The 14,907-nt window shown below is 52.9% G+C and overlaps 1 protein-coding gene across 1 annotated transcript in view; it reads left to right on the forward strand.

The window, feature by feature from the left end:
• Positions 1-14,907, forward strand: part of SH2D4B (SH2 domain containing 4B) — an 826,204-nt gene that overhangs the window by 525,935 nt on the left and 285,362 nt on the right. The window lies entirely within an intron of this gene.

Here is a 14,907-nt window from a genome sequence, read left to right on the forward strand (position 1 = left end):
AATTGTTCCTAAAATTCAGAAAACTAGATCTATCTCCACAAAAAACTCTGGGATAGGAATTCTAGGTTCAGACATAGGAGCATGTACAACAAAATCTTGTATATTTTGAACCTTAGCAGCAAGATTATTCAGGCTGGAAGCCAAACTCTGGACGTCCATGATAAACAGCTGAGGTCAGAGCCATTCAAGGATTAAGAGGAGGTAAGACGCAGCAAACTCTGAGGGAAGGAAAAAAAAAAAAAAAAAAAAACTTCCTCAGACTACTTTTCCTCCTACTTCAGCCAATATGATTACCACTTTTCGGACCGGCGATACTGTCATGATCCCAATGGCAGGGGATCACAAAAGGACAAGCACACAAAAAACAGAACAAGCTCTAGGGTGATGGAAACTGAGCTGACCGCGATCCTGAACCTAATTCACAACACTAGCAGTAGCCGGGGAACGTGCCTACGATGATTCTAGACGTCTCGCGCCAGCCGAAGGACTATCTTCCCCTATTAGAAGAAACAAAGACCTCTCTTGCCTCCAGAGAAACACCCCACAGAAATAGCAGCCCCCCACATGTAATGACGGTGAAATGAGAGGAAAGCACATACGTAGTAATGAAAACATATTCAGCAAAATGAGGCCCGCTAAAACTAGATATCAGAGGATACAAAAGTGAACTGCGCGGTCAGCGAAAAACCCTACAAAAAACCATCCTGAAATTACCTGAACTCATGTGCCAACTCATGGAACATGAGGAGTAATATCAGCCCACTAAAGCAACCAGCAAAAAGGAATCACATAACTGCAAGCTGGACTAAAACAAATATAAAGCAAAACGTGGAACAGGAAAATCAAAAACTTAGCTTGTCCTGAAGATTACTGAAGCGGAAAGCAGAGGTAACAAGACACACTGATTACATTGATCGCCGGCGAGGAAATGACAAGAAAGCCAGGTTAAATAGGAAACTCCCATATCCTGATAGAACAGGTGGACACCAGAGACCGCAGAGAACACAAGTCACCCAGTACCATCTGTAACCACCAGAGGGAGCCCAAAAACAGAATCCACAACAGCAATCACATTGAGAGAAACTAATTATAACCGAAGAAGTGAGAGAGCTAACACTTTCACCTCCATAGAAGTAGGGGCCTCCTGCAATGAACAGGTAATGACCACAAGAATTTGCTCAGGGGAAAAAACACCAAGACTGGAATTAGTTTAAGAGTAGAGGAAGGACACTTTCCAGCGTTAGAGCTTCCTATGATCAAAGCTCTGTTTTGAGATGTTTTGGAACCAGTGGTCAGTAGTGTTGAGCGATACCTTCCGATATCGGAAAGTATCGGTATCGGATAGGATCGGCCGATATTCAAAAAATATCGGATATCGCCGATACCGATACCCGATCCCAATGCAAGTCAATGGGACCAAAATATCGGAATTAAAATAAACCCTTTCTTGCCTTGTAGGTTCATTCTACATGAAGGAAAACAACTAAGAATAATGCCGGATGTATTTGGGGAGGTGGCGGAGACATTAAAGTCATAGAGGTTTATCCCAATCAAATAGAATAGCATGTTTTTTGTTTTTTTTTAAGACGTTCGGAGTGACAAAGATATTGACTATGTAAATTTTTTTATTTATTTTGTCAGATATTGATGTTTCACTATTCCACGCCCTTCCCCTTCTTTTTTTTCTTTTTTTTTTTTTCTTTTCCCACACTTTCATCTTCATCATCATCAGCATCTTTGACATCAACTTCTTCTTCACCTTATTCATCTTCTTCTTCATCCTTTACCTTTTTTTTTTTATTACATTCTTCATATTCATTATATTCAACTATTATTATTCTTCCTATTCTACATATTCTTTTTATTCCACTGTTATTATTCTTCCTATTCTACTTCTTCATCATATTCTCATTTGTGACAGGCATTCCCATAGTTGTTATCTATAAAAGTTGGAAGATTACACCTTCCGTTCTGCCAGTCACAAAAGTTACATTTGTCCGCGTTCAGTTTGGCCTGCAGCATCAGGCTTTATCCAGGGGCACCACGAGGAGGAACGGACTCACCCCCATACACTGCTTAGTCTTCTTCTGCATATAATTTAGATAATATCTTTTGCTCTGATATTAAGTCTTATGCTTAATGTTCTTCTGCTCTTTGTTCTGCAGCCTCTTGTTCTTCTGCTTCTCGGTCTTCCATGTCGTCGTCTCCAGGGTCGTCGTCTCCAGTGTCGTCATCTCCGCCGTTGTCGTCTCAGCCGTCGTCGTCTCCGCCGTCGTCGTCTCCGCCGTCGTCGTCATCGGGGTGGTCTTCCGGGTCGTCGTCGTCGTCGTCATCGGGGTGGTCTTCCGGGTCGTCGACTTTAGGGTCTTCAACTTGGAAATGTAGCAGAAGGTACAAGAATGCTGAGAAAATGCCAAGAACCAGCTGATGGAACTGGAACTCGGATGGCTACCCGAAGGTTCAAGAGCCTATGGAACTACCGAGGACCAGCTGACGTTACTGGAACCCGGTTACTAAGCAGGAGGTACCCGTGCTAAAAAGCACTACCAAGGACCGCCTGACGTTGGCGGAACTCGGATACCCAGAAGGAGGCACCTAAGCCAAAGGCTCTGCCCGGAACCAGCTGACGGTACTGGAACCAGGATGGGGAGCAGAAGGTACAAGAGCAAAAGACACTGCCGAGAACCAGCTGACGGTACTGGAACCCGGATGGGTAGCCGAAGGTCCAAGAGCCAATGGAACTACCGAGGACCAGCTGACGTTACTGGAACCCGGTTACTAAGCAGGAGGTACCCGTGCCCGAAAGCACTACCAAGGACCACCTGACGTTGGTGGAACTTGGATACCCAGAAGGAGGCACCTAAGCCAAAGGCTCTGCCCGGAACCAGCTTACGGTACTGGAACCAGGATGGGGAGCAGAAGGTACAAGAGCAAAAGACACTGCCGAGAACCAGCTGACGGTGCTGGAACCAGGTGGTGGACCCGAAGGTCCACAGGAGAGGAGAGAACAGCTAGGCCGCGAGGCAGCCGCAGTTACCGAACCCCAACAGTCCTACAGGGGGAGCTGGGCCTACTGGCACTACAGAACCAGCCTTGACTACCAGTTCACGCAGCCCACATAGGAAGCTCCTAAACTGGAGGCACCCTGGAGTTGGCTAACCCGACCGCACCACGACGGGGCAAGCATAGGTGTCTCAGTGAGCTTGACACAACCCGGAAACAGCTGACGGTGCTGAAACCAGGCTTGGCACGAGGGAGTACCTGTGTCAAGAACACTGCCGAGAACCAGCTGGCGGTGCTGGAACCCAGATGCGTTGCCCCAGTGTGCAAGAGCCAATGGCACGACCGAGGACCAGCTGGCGGTGCTGGAACCCGGTTACTAAGCTGTAGGTGCCCGCGCTTAAAAGCACTACCAAGGACCGCCTGACGTTGGCGGAACTCGGATACCCAGGAGGAGGCACCTAAGCCAAAGGCTCGGCCTGGAACCAGCTGACGGTGCTGGAACCAGGTGGTGGACCCGAAAGCCCACAGGAGAGGAGAGAACAGCTAGGCCGCGAGGCAGCCGCAGTTACCGAACCCCAACAGTCCTACAGGGGGAGCTGGGCCTACTGGCACTACAGAACCAGCCTTGACTACCAGTTCACGCAGCCCACATAGGAAGCTCCTAAACTGGAGGCACCCTGGAGTTGGCTAACCCGACCGCACCACGACGGGGCAAGCATAGGCGTCTTAGTGAGCTTGACACAACCCGGAAACAGCTGACGGTGCTGAAACCAGGCTTGGCACGAGGGAGTACCTGTGTCAAGAACAATGCCGAGAACCAGCTGGCGGTGCTGGAACCCAGATGCGTTGCCCCAGTGTGCAAGAGCCAATGGCACGACCGAGGACCAGCTGGCGGTGCTGGAACCCGGTTACTAAGCTGTAGGTGCCCGCGCTTAAAAGCACTACCAAGGACCGCCTGACGTTGGCGGAACTCGGATACCCAGGAGGAGGCACCTAAGCCAAAGGCTCGGCCTGGAACCAGCTGACGGTGCTGGAACCAGGTGGTGGACCCGAAGGCCCACAGGAGAGGAGAGAACAGCTAGGCCGCGAGGCAGCCGCAGTTACCGAACATCAACAGTCCTACAGGGGGAGCTGGGCCTACTGGCACTACAGAACCAGCCTTGACTACCAGTTCACGCAGCCCACATAGGAAGCTCCTAAACTGGAGGCACCCTGGAGTTGGCTAACCCGACCGCACCACGACGGGGCAAGCATAGGTGTCTCAGTGAGCTTGACACAACCCGGAAACAGCTGACGGTGCTGAAACCAGGCTTGGCACGAGGGAGTACCTGTGTCAAGAACGCTGCCGAGAACCAGCTGGCGGTGCTGGAACCCAGATGCGTTGCCCCAGTGTGCAAGAGCCAATGGCACGACCGAGGACCAGCTGGCGGTGCTGGAACCCGGTTACTAAGCTGTAGGTGCCCGCGCTTAAAAGCACTACCAAGGACCGCCTGACGTTGGCGGAACTCGGATACCCAGGAGGAGGCACCTAAGCCAAAGGCTCGGCCTGGAACCAGCTGACGGTGCTGGAACCAGGTGGTGGACCCGAAGGCCCACAGGAGAGGAGAGAACAGCTAGGCCGCGAGGCAGCCGCAGTTACCGAACCCCAACAGTCCTACAGGGGGAGCTGGGCCTACTGGCACTACAGAACCAGCCTTGACTACCAGTTCACGCAGCCCACATAGGAAGCTCCTAAACTGGAGGCACCCTGGAGTTGGCTAACCCGACCGCACCACGACGGGGCAAGCATAGGCGTCTCAGTGAGCTTGACACAACCCGGAAACAGCTGACTGTGCTGAAACCAGGCTTGGCACGAGGGAGTACCTGTGTCAAGAACACTGCCGAGAACCAGCTTGCGGTGCTGGAACCCAGATGCGTTGCCCCAGTGTGCAAGAGCCAATGGCACGACCGAGGACCAGCTGGCGGTGCTGGAACCCGGTTACTAAGCTGTAGGTGCCCGCGCTTAAAAGCACTACCAAGGACCGCCTGACGTTGGCGGAACTCGGATACCCAGGAGGAGGCACCTAAGCCAAAGGCTCGGCCCGGAACCAGCTGACGGTGCTGTAACCAGGTGGTGGACCCGAAGGCCCACAGGAGAGGAGAGAACAGCTAGGCCGCGAGGCAGCCGCAGTTACCGAACCCCAACAGTCCTACAGGGGGAGCTGGGCCTACTGGCACTACAGAACCAGCCTTGACTACCAGTTCACGCAGCCCACATAGGAAGCTCCTAAACTGGAGGCACCCTGGAGTTGGCTAACCCGACCGCACCACGACGGGGCAAGCATAGGCGTCTCAGTGAGCTTGGCACTACCCGGAAACAGCTGACGGTGCTGGAACCAGGCTTGGCACGAGGGAGTACCTGTGACAAGAACACTGCCGAGAACCAGCTGGCGGTGCTGGAACCCAGATGCGTTGCCTATTAAAGATTGTCTTCCTAGAGCCCCAACTAGCGGTGCTGGAGCAATGGGTAAGCAGGGGGAGCAGAGTGTAGGCCGAAGCCTGCACTGGAGGCAGCTTTGTGTCAGCGTTGCGTTTGCAGGACACTTTGCCGGCTACACAGTGTGGGAACAGCTGGCATTGCTGAACCCCACTAACACAATGGCGGGTGTTTTTCTCTGTGCAGCTAGCACTTGCGGGCAAAAAACTAGCGATGTTAGAGCCCGTGGTGAAGCAGGAGGAGGAGGAGAGGAGCAGAGTGTAGGCCGAAGCCTAGTTGAACCAATTTCAAAAGAAACCTTTAACCCCCCCTCAGGTGTTACAAAGTACAAGAGACACACCTTCTGCAGTATTAATGCTGCACAAGTGAAAGGTTGCTCTATTAATTTGTCTACTTGCATACGCTGAATGAAAGACGTACACAATTTAGCCCATTCTACAGTCAAACTGTAGTGGATGCGTGACTTGGCTTTTTAAGGAGACGCAGCACAGGTGTCCCAAATAACGCCTTGGTGCTTGGCGCAGCTTCCTGAGCGTTGTTATTTGCTGTACAGGAGTCTGCACTCTTGTGTTATCCCTTGGCAATGCCCTGTTAGAGCTGCCCGTCTTATGACCTCATTTCATGTTGGCCGGTGCGGTTAACGATGGCCATAAATCCCAGACCCACAGTGCCTTTTCATAAAGTCACTCTGCGGTGCTGGGATTCGTGGCCTTGAGCAGTAAATATTTTGGCCGCTCACACACGTCCTTACACCTGCTTCAGACTGGGCGGCCTCTGCTGATCCCTTCTCGCATGCCGCGGCCATGAGGCTGCACAGTCTGAAGAAGGCGGAAGGAGATGAGTTAAGACAGGCGAAGATATGCACTGCTCGTGCCCATCAATCACACCCTCGCAGTCAAAATAAGTAAGACAACGAGGAGCATTGTTCAGGCAGGGCGGACGCACAGGCGCAACAAGCCAACCAATGATGTCAGAAGACGGGAAGCGCTACCAAGGGGGGTGCTGCGTATCATTAGAAAGGAAAGTCACACCTCAGGGACAGTGGAATGGTCTCAATGAGACACATTTTGTACGTGTTGAGTTCCACGTGGGCAAGGAGAAAAAGTCAGGCACCTTGTACAAATGCAGCAGTACTGCTGTACAAGGTGGCTGTTATACATAGAAACACCTGGGGGGGTGGGGCCAGGTTCCCTTTAATTTCAGTTCATGTGCCTGCGTCGCTGAATAAAACACGTACACTATTTAGCCCATTATACTGTCAAACAGTAGTGGAGGCGTGACTTGTCTTTTTAAGGAGACGCAGCACAGGTGTACAAATTTACACCTAGGTGCTGGGCGCAGATTCCTTACCGTTGTTATTTGCAGTACAGGAAACTGCGCTCTTGTGTTATCCCTTGGCAATACCCTGTTAGTGCAGGCCGTCTCATGACCTCATTTCATGTTGGCCGCTTCGGTTAACGATGGCCATAAATCCCAGACCCACAGTGCCTTTTCCTAAAGTCACACTGCGGTGCTGGGATTCGTGGCCTTGTGCAGTAAATATGTTCGCCGCTCACACATGTCCTTACACCTGCTTCAGACTGGGCGGCCTCAGCTGATCCCTTATCGCATGCCGCGGCCATGAGGCCGCACAGTCAGAAGAAGGCGGAAGGAGGGGAGTGAAGACAGGAGAACATATGCACTGCTCGTGCCCATCAATCACACCCTCGCAGTCAAAATATATGAGACAACGAGGGGCGTTGTGTCGGGCAGGGCGGACGCACAGGCACAGCCAGCCAACCAATGATGTCAGAAGACGGGCAGCGCTAACAATGGGGGTGCTGCGTGTCATTAGAAAGGAAAGTCACACCTCAGGGACAGTGGAATGGTCTCTAATGAGACACATTTTGTATGTGTTGAGTTCCACGTGGGCAAGGAGAAGAAGTCAGCCACCTTGTACAAATGCAGCAGTACTGCTGTACAAGGTGGCTGTTATACATAGAAACACCTGGGGGTGGGGGGCAGGCTCCCTTCAATTTCAGTTCATGTGCCTGCGTGGCGTTTGCAGGACACGTTGCCGGCTACACAGCAGGGGAACAGCTGGCGGTGCTGAACCCCACTAACACATTGGCTGGTGTTTTTCTCTGTGCAGCTAGCACTTCCGGGCAGAAACTGGAGGTGTTTGAGCCCAGGGTCAGCAGGAGGAGGAGAGGAGCAGAGTGTAGGCCGAAGCCTGCACTGGTGGCAGCTTTTGGTCAGTTGTGCCAGCGTGGCTTGTGCTGGACACGATGCCGACTACACAGCAGGGGAACAGCTGGCGGTGCTGAACCCCACTAACACATTGACTGGTGTTTTTCTCTGTGCAGCTAGCAGTTCCGGGCAAAAACTAGCGGTGTTTGAGCCCAGGGTCAGCAGGAGGAGGAGAGGAGCAGAGTGTAGGCCGAAGCCTGCACTGGTGGCAGCTTTTGGTCGGTTGTGCCAGCGTGGCTTGTGCTGGACACGATGCCGGCTACACAGCAGGGGAACAGCTGGCGGTGCTGAACCCCACTAACACATTGGCTGGTGTTTTTCTCTGTGCAGCCAGCACTTCCAGGCTACAACTGGCGGTGTTATAGCCCAGGGTCAGCAGGAGGAGGAGAGGAGCAGAGTGTAGGCCGAAGCCTAGTTGAACCAATTTCAAAGGTAACCTTTAACCCCCCCTCAGGTGTTGCAAGGTACAAGAGCCACACCTTGAACAGCATTAATGATGCACAAGTCAAAGGTTGCTCTCTTAATTTTGCTCCTTGCACACGCTGAATAAAACACGTACACTATTTAGCCCATTATACTGTCAAACAGTAGTGGAGGCGTGACTTGTCTTTTTAAGGAGACGCAGCACAGGTGTACAAATTTACACCTAGGTGCTGGGCGCAGATTCCTTACCGTTGTTATTTGCAGTACAGGAAACTGCGCTCTTGTGTTATCCCTTGGCAATACCCTGTTAGTGCAGGCCGTCTCATGACCTCATTTCATGTTGGCCGGTGCGGTTAACGATGGCCATAAATCCCAGACCCACAGTGCCTTTTTCTAAAGTCACACTGCGGTGCTGGGATTCGTGGCCTTGTGCAGTAAATATGTTCGCCGCTCACACATGTCCTTACACCTGCTTCAGACTGGGCGGCCTCAGCTGATCCCTTATCGCATGCCGCGGCCATGAGGCCGCACAGTCAGAAGAAGGCGGAAGGAGGGGAGTGAAGACAGGGGAACATATGCACTGCTCGTGCCCATCAATCACACCCTCGCAGTCAAAATATATGAGACAACGAGGGGCGTTGTGTCGGGCAGGGCGGACGCACAGGCACAGCCAGCCAACCAATGATGTCAGAAGACGGGCAGCGCTAACAATGGGGGTGCTGCGTGTCATTAGAAAGGAAAGTCACACCTCAGGGACAGTGGAATGGTCTCTAATGAGACACATTTTGTACGTGTTGAGTTCCACGTGGGCAAGGAGAAGAAGTCAGCCACCTTGTACAAATGCAGCAGTACTGCTGTACAAGGTGGCTGTTATACATAGAAACACCTGGGGGTGGGGGGCAGGCTCCCTTCAATTTCAGTTCATGTGCCTGCGTGGCGTTTGCAGGACACGTTGCCGGCTACACAGCAGGGGAACAGCTGGCGGTGCTGAACCCCACTAACACATTGGCTGGTGTTTTTCTCTGTGCAGCTAGCACTTCCGGGCAGAAACTGGAGGTGTTTGAGCCCAGGGTCAGCAGGAGGAGGAGAGGAGCAGAGTGTAGGCCGAAGCCTGCACTGGTGGCAGCTTTTGGTCAGTTGTGCCAGCGTGGCTTGTGCTGGACACGATGCCGACTACACAGCAGGGGAACAGCTGGCGGTGCTGAACCCCACTAACACATTGACTGGTGTTTTTCTCTGTGCAGCTAGCAGTTCCGGGCAAAAACTAGCGGTGTTTGAGCCCAGGGTCAGCAGGAGGAGGAGAGGAGCAGAGTGTAGGCCGAAGCCTGCACTGGTGGCAGCTTTTGGTCGGTTGTGCCAGCGTGGCTTGTGCTGGACACGATGCCGGCTACACAGCAGGGGAACAGCTGGCGGTGCTGAACCCCACTAACACATTGGCTGGTGTTTTTCTCTGTGCAGCCAGCACTTCCAGGCTACAACTGGCGGTGTTATAGCCCAGGGTCAGCAGGAGGAGGAGAGGAGCAGAGTGTAGGCCGAAGCCTAGTTGAACCAATTTCAAAGGTAACCTTTAACCCCCCCTCAGGTGTTGCAAGGTACAAGAGCCACACCTTGAACAGCATTAATGATGCACAAGTCAAAGGTTGCTCTCTTAATTTTGCTCCTTGCACACGCTGAATAAAACACGTACACTATTTAGCCCATTATACTGTCAAACAGTAGTGGAGGCGTGACTTGTCTTTTTAAGGAGACGCAGCACAGGTGTACAAATTTACACCTAGGTGCTGGGCGCAGATTCCTTACCGTTGTTATTTGCAGTACAGGAAACTGCGCTCTTGTGTTATCCCTTGGCAATACCCTGTTAGTGCAGGCCGTCTCATGACCTCATTTCATGTTGGCCGGTGCGGTTAACGATGGCCATAAATCCCAGACCCACAGTGCCTTTTTCTAAAGTCACACTGCGGTGCTGGGATTCGTGGCCTTGTGCAGTAAATATGTTCGCCGCTCACACATGTCCTTACACCTGCTTCAGACTGGGCGGCCTCAGCTGATCCCTTATCGCATGCCGCGGCCATGAGGCCGCACAGTCAGAAGAAGGCGGAAGGAGGGGAGTGAAGACAGGGGAACATATGCACTGCTCGTGCCCATCAATCACACCCTTGCAGTCAAAATATATGAGACAACGAGGGACGTTGTGTCGGGCAGGGCGGACGCACAGGCACAGCCAGCCAACCAATGATGTCAGAAGACGGGCAGCGCTAACAATGGGGGTGCTGCGTGTCATTAGAAAGGAAAGTCACACCTCAGGGACAGTGGAATGGTCTCTAATGAAACACATTTTGTACGTGTTGAGTTCCACGTGGGCAAGGAGAAAAAGTCAGCCACCTTGTACAAATGCAGCAGTACTGCTGTACAATGTGGCTGTTATACATAGAAACACCCGGGGGTGGGGGGCAGGCTCCCTTCAATTTCAGTTCATGTGCCTGCGTGGCGTTTGCAGGACACGTTGCCGGCTACACAGCAGGGGAACAGCTGGCGGTGCTGAACCCCACTAACACATTGGCTGGTGTTTTTCTCTGTGCAGCTAGCACTTCCGGGCAGAAACTGGAGGTGTTTGAGCCCAGGGTCAGCAGGAGGAGGAGAGGAGCAGAGTGTAGGCCGAAGCCTGCACTGGTGGCAGCTTTTGGTCAGTTGTGCCAGCGTGGCTTGTGCTGGACACGATGCCGGCTACACAGCGGGGGAACAGCTGGCGGTGCTGAACCCCACTGACACAATGGTGGGTGTTTTTCTCTGTGCAGCTAGCATGTCCGGGCAGAAACTGGCGGTGTTTGAGCCCAGGGTCAGCAGGAGGAGGAGAGGAGCAGAGTGTAGGCCGAAGCCTGCACTGGTGGCAGCTTTTGGTCGGTTGTGCCAGCGTGGCTTGTGCTGGACACGATGCCGGCTACACAGCAGGGGAACAGCTGGTGGTGCTGAACCCCACTAACACATTGACTGGTGTTTTTCTCTGTGCAGCTAGCAGTTCCGGGCAAAAACTAGCGGTGTTTGAGCCCAGGGTCAGCAGGAGAGGAGCAGAGTGTAGGCCGAAGCCTAGTTGAACCAATTTCAAAGGTTACCTTTAACCCCCCCTCAGGTGTTGCAAGGTACAAGAGCCACACCTTGTGCAGCATTAATGTTGCACAAGTAAAAGGTTGCTCTATTTAATTTGCTCCTTGCACACGCTGAATAAAACACGTACACTATTTAGCCCACTATATTGTCAAACAGTAGTGGAGGCGTGACTTGTCTTTTTAAGGAGATGCAGCACAGGTGTCAAAATTTACACCTAGCTGCTGGGCGCAGATTCCTGAGCGTTGTTATTTGCTGTACAGGAGTCTGCGCTATTGTGATCCCTTGGTCATGCGCTGTGAGCGCTTCCTGTCTTCTGACCTCATTTCATGTCGGCCGTTGCGGTTAGCGATGGACATGAATCCCAGACCCACAGTGTGTTTTCAAAAAATCACACTGCGTGGCTGGGATTCGTGGCCTTGTGCAGTAAATAGGTTTGCCGCTCACACATGTCCTTACACCTGCTTCAGACTGGGCGGCCTCAGCTGATCCCTTATCGCCTACCACGGCCAGGAGGCCGCACAGTCTGAAGAAGGCGGAAGGAGATGAGTTAAGACAGGCGAACATATGCACTGCTCGTGCCCATAAACCACACCCTCGCTGACAAAATAAATATGACAACGAGGGGCGTTGTTTCTAGCAGGGCGGATGCACAGGCGCAGCCAGCTAACCATGATGACAAAAGACGGGAAACGCTACCAAGGGGGGTGCTGCGTATCATTAGAAAGGAAAGTCACACCTCAGGGACAGTGGAATGGTCTCAATGAGACACATTTTGTACGTGTTGAGTTCCACGTGGGCAAGGAGAAAAAGTCAGCCACCTTGTACAAATGCAGCAGTACTGCTGTACTAGGTGGCTGTTATACATAGAAACACCTGGGGGGGGTGGGGCCAGGTTCCCTTTAATTTCAGTTCATGTGCCTGCGTGGCGTTTGCAGGTCACGTTGCCGGCTACACAGCAGGGGAACAGCTGGCGTTGCTGAACCCCACTAACACATTGGCTGGTGTTTTTCTCTGTGCAGCTAGCACTTCCGGGCAAAAACTAGCGGTGTTTGAGCCCAGGGTCAGCAGGAGGAGGAGAGGAGCAGAGTGTAGGCCGAAGCCTGCACTGGTGGCAGCTTTTGTTCTGTTGTGCCAGCGTGGCTTGTGCTGGACACGTTGCCGACTACACAGCAGGGGAACAGCTGGCGGTGCTGAACCCCACTGACACATCACCTAGTGTTTTTTCTGTGTAGACAACACTTCCAGGTGGCAACTGACAGTGTTGAAACCCAGGGAATCAAAGAGGAGAAGAGTGTAGGCCGAAGCCTGCAGTGGAGCAAGTTGAAAGGGAACCTTTAACCCCCCCCCCAGGCATTTGTTGCTGAAAGAGCCATCTTGTACAGCAGTAATACTGCACATGGAAAATGGTGGCTCCGAAAATTATGCTCCTTGCAAACGCTGAAGTACACACTCATATAATGTGTCCCCTCACACCGTCAAACCATCCCGGAAGTGGGACTTTCCTTTGTAATGTGACACAGCACAGCCGTCATTCCAACCCCCTTGGTGCCGGGCGCCACCTCCTCAACGTTGTTTGGTTCTGTCACGGAGCCCGCGCTGTAATGTTATCCCTTGGCCATGCACAGTTAGCGGTGCCCGTCTTCTGACATCATGTAGGTGTCAGGCTGGCAGTGCCTGTGCGTCCAAGCTGCCCGAGATCCAACCTTGCAGTGTCATCTAATGTAGTCCCACTGCGGGCCAGGGATCCATGGGCATGCGCAGTGCATATCATCGCCTCTCACTCACCTCCTTCCTGCTTCTTCAGACTGTGCGGCGTCACGGCCGTGGCATGCTATTAGGGATCAGCTGACGCCGCCTAGTCTGAAGAAGCGTGAAGAAGGGGAGTGAGAGGCTAGTATATGCACTGCGCATGGCCATGGATACCAGGCCCACTGTGGGATCACATTAGACGACACTGCGAGGTGTGATTTCGGGCAGCGTGGACGCACAGGCGCAGCCAGGACGACAACAAATGATGTCAGAGGACGGGCAGCGCAAACTGTGCATGGCCAAGGGATAACATAACAGCGCAGGGTCCATGACGGAATCAAACAACGCTAAGGAGGCAGCGCACGGTGCCAAGGGGGTAGCAATGACGGCTGTGCTGCGTCACATTACAAAGGAAAGTCCCACCTCCGGGACGGTTGGACGGTGTGAGGGGACACATTACATGAGTGTGTAGTTCAGCGTTTGCAAGGAGCATAATTTCAAGAGCGACCTTTCCCTTGTGCAGTATTAGTGCTGCACATGGTGGCTCTTTCAGTAACAAACGCCTAGGACGGGGGGGGGGGACAGGTCCCCTTACATTTTAGTTGTGCCAGCGTGGCGGTCGCATGACACGTTGCCGGATACCCAGCTGGGGATCAGCTGACGTTACTGAACCCCAATAACAGAGGAGCGACTGTTGACTGTGCACACAGCACTTCCAGGCACCAACTGGCGGTGTTAGAGCCCAGGGACAGCAGGAGGAGCAGATTGGAGGTATTGCTGCACACACAGCTGGTGATCAGCTGACGTTACTGAACCCCAATAACAGAGGAGCGACTGTTGACTGTGCACACAGCACTTCCAGGCACCAACTGGCGGTGTTAGAGCCCAGGGACAGCAGGAGGAGCAGATTGGAGGTATTGCCGCACACACAGCTGGGGATCAGCTGATGTTACTGAACCCCAATAACAGAGGAGCGACTGTTGACTGTGCACACAGCACTTCCAGGCACCAACTGGCGGTGTTAGAGCCCAGGGACAGCAGGAGGAGCAGAGGAACAGAGTGTAGGCCGAAGCCTGATTGGAGCAAGTTGAAAGGGAACCTTTAACCCCCCCCAAGACGTTTGTAGCTGAAAGAGCCATCTTGTGCAGCACTAACGATGCAAAAGGAAAAGGTGGTTCTTTTAATTATGCTCCTTGCAAACACCGAAGTAAACACTAAAAATGTGTCCCCTTATACCGTTAAACCGTCCCGGAGGTGCGAATTTCCTTCGTAATGGGACACAGCACAGCTGTCATTCCTATCCCCTTGGTGCCGTGCGCTGCCTCCTCAGCGTTGTTTTAAGCTGTCACGGAGCCTGCGCTGTTCTGTTAGTCCTTGGCCATGCCCAATTAGCGCTGCCTGTCTTCTGACATAATTTGGTGTCAGGTTGTCACTGCCTGTGCGTCCACGCTGCTCCAGATCCCACCTCGCAGTCTCGTCCAACGTAATCCCACTGCGGGCCTTGGAACCATGGACATGCACAGTGCATATCCTCGACTCTCACTCCCCTCCTTCCCTCTTCTTCAGACTGTGTGGTGTCATGGCCGTGGCATGCTATTAGGGATCAGCTGACGGCGCACAGTCTAAAGAAGGCGGAGGGAAATGAGCGAGAGCCCGAGGGGAAGATATGCACTGCGCATGCCCATGGATCCCAGGCCCGCAGTGTGACTCAATCAGAAGACACAGCGAGGCGGGATCTCGGGCAGCGCGGCCGCACAGGCGCAGCCAGCCTGACACCAAATTATGTCAGAAGACAGGCAGCGCAAATAGGGCATGCCCAAGGGATAACAGAACAGCGCAGGCTCCGTGACAGCTTAAAACAACGCTGAGGAGGCAGCGCATGGCACCAAGGGGGTAGGAATGACGGCTGTGCTGCGTCACAT

The sequence above is a fragment of the Ranitomeya imitator genome, chromosome 2 (genome assembly GCF_032444005.1).
Source record: "Ranitomeya imitator isolate aRanImi1 chromosome 2, aRanImi1.pri, whole genome shotgun sequence".
NCBI lineage: Eukaryota > Metazoa > Chordata > Amphibia > Anura > Dendrobatidae > Ranitomeya > Ranitomeya imitator.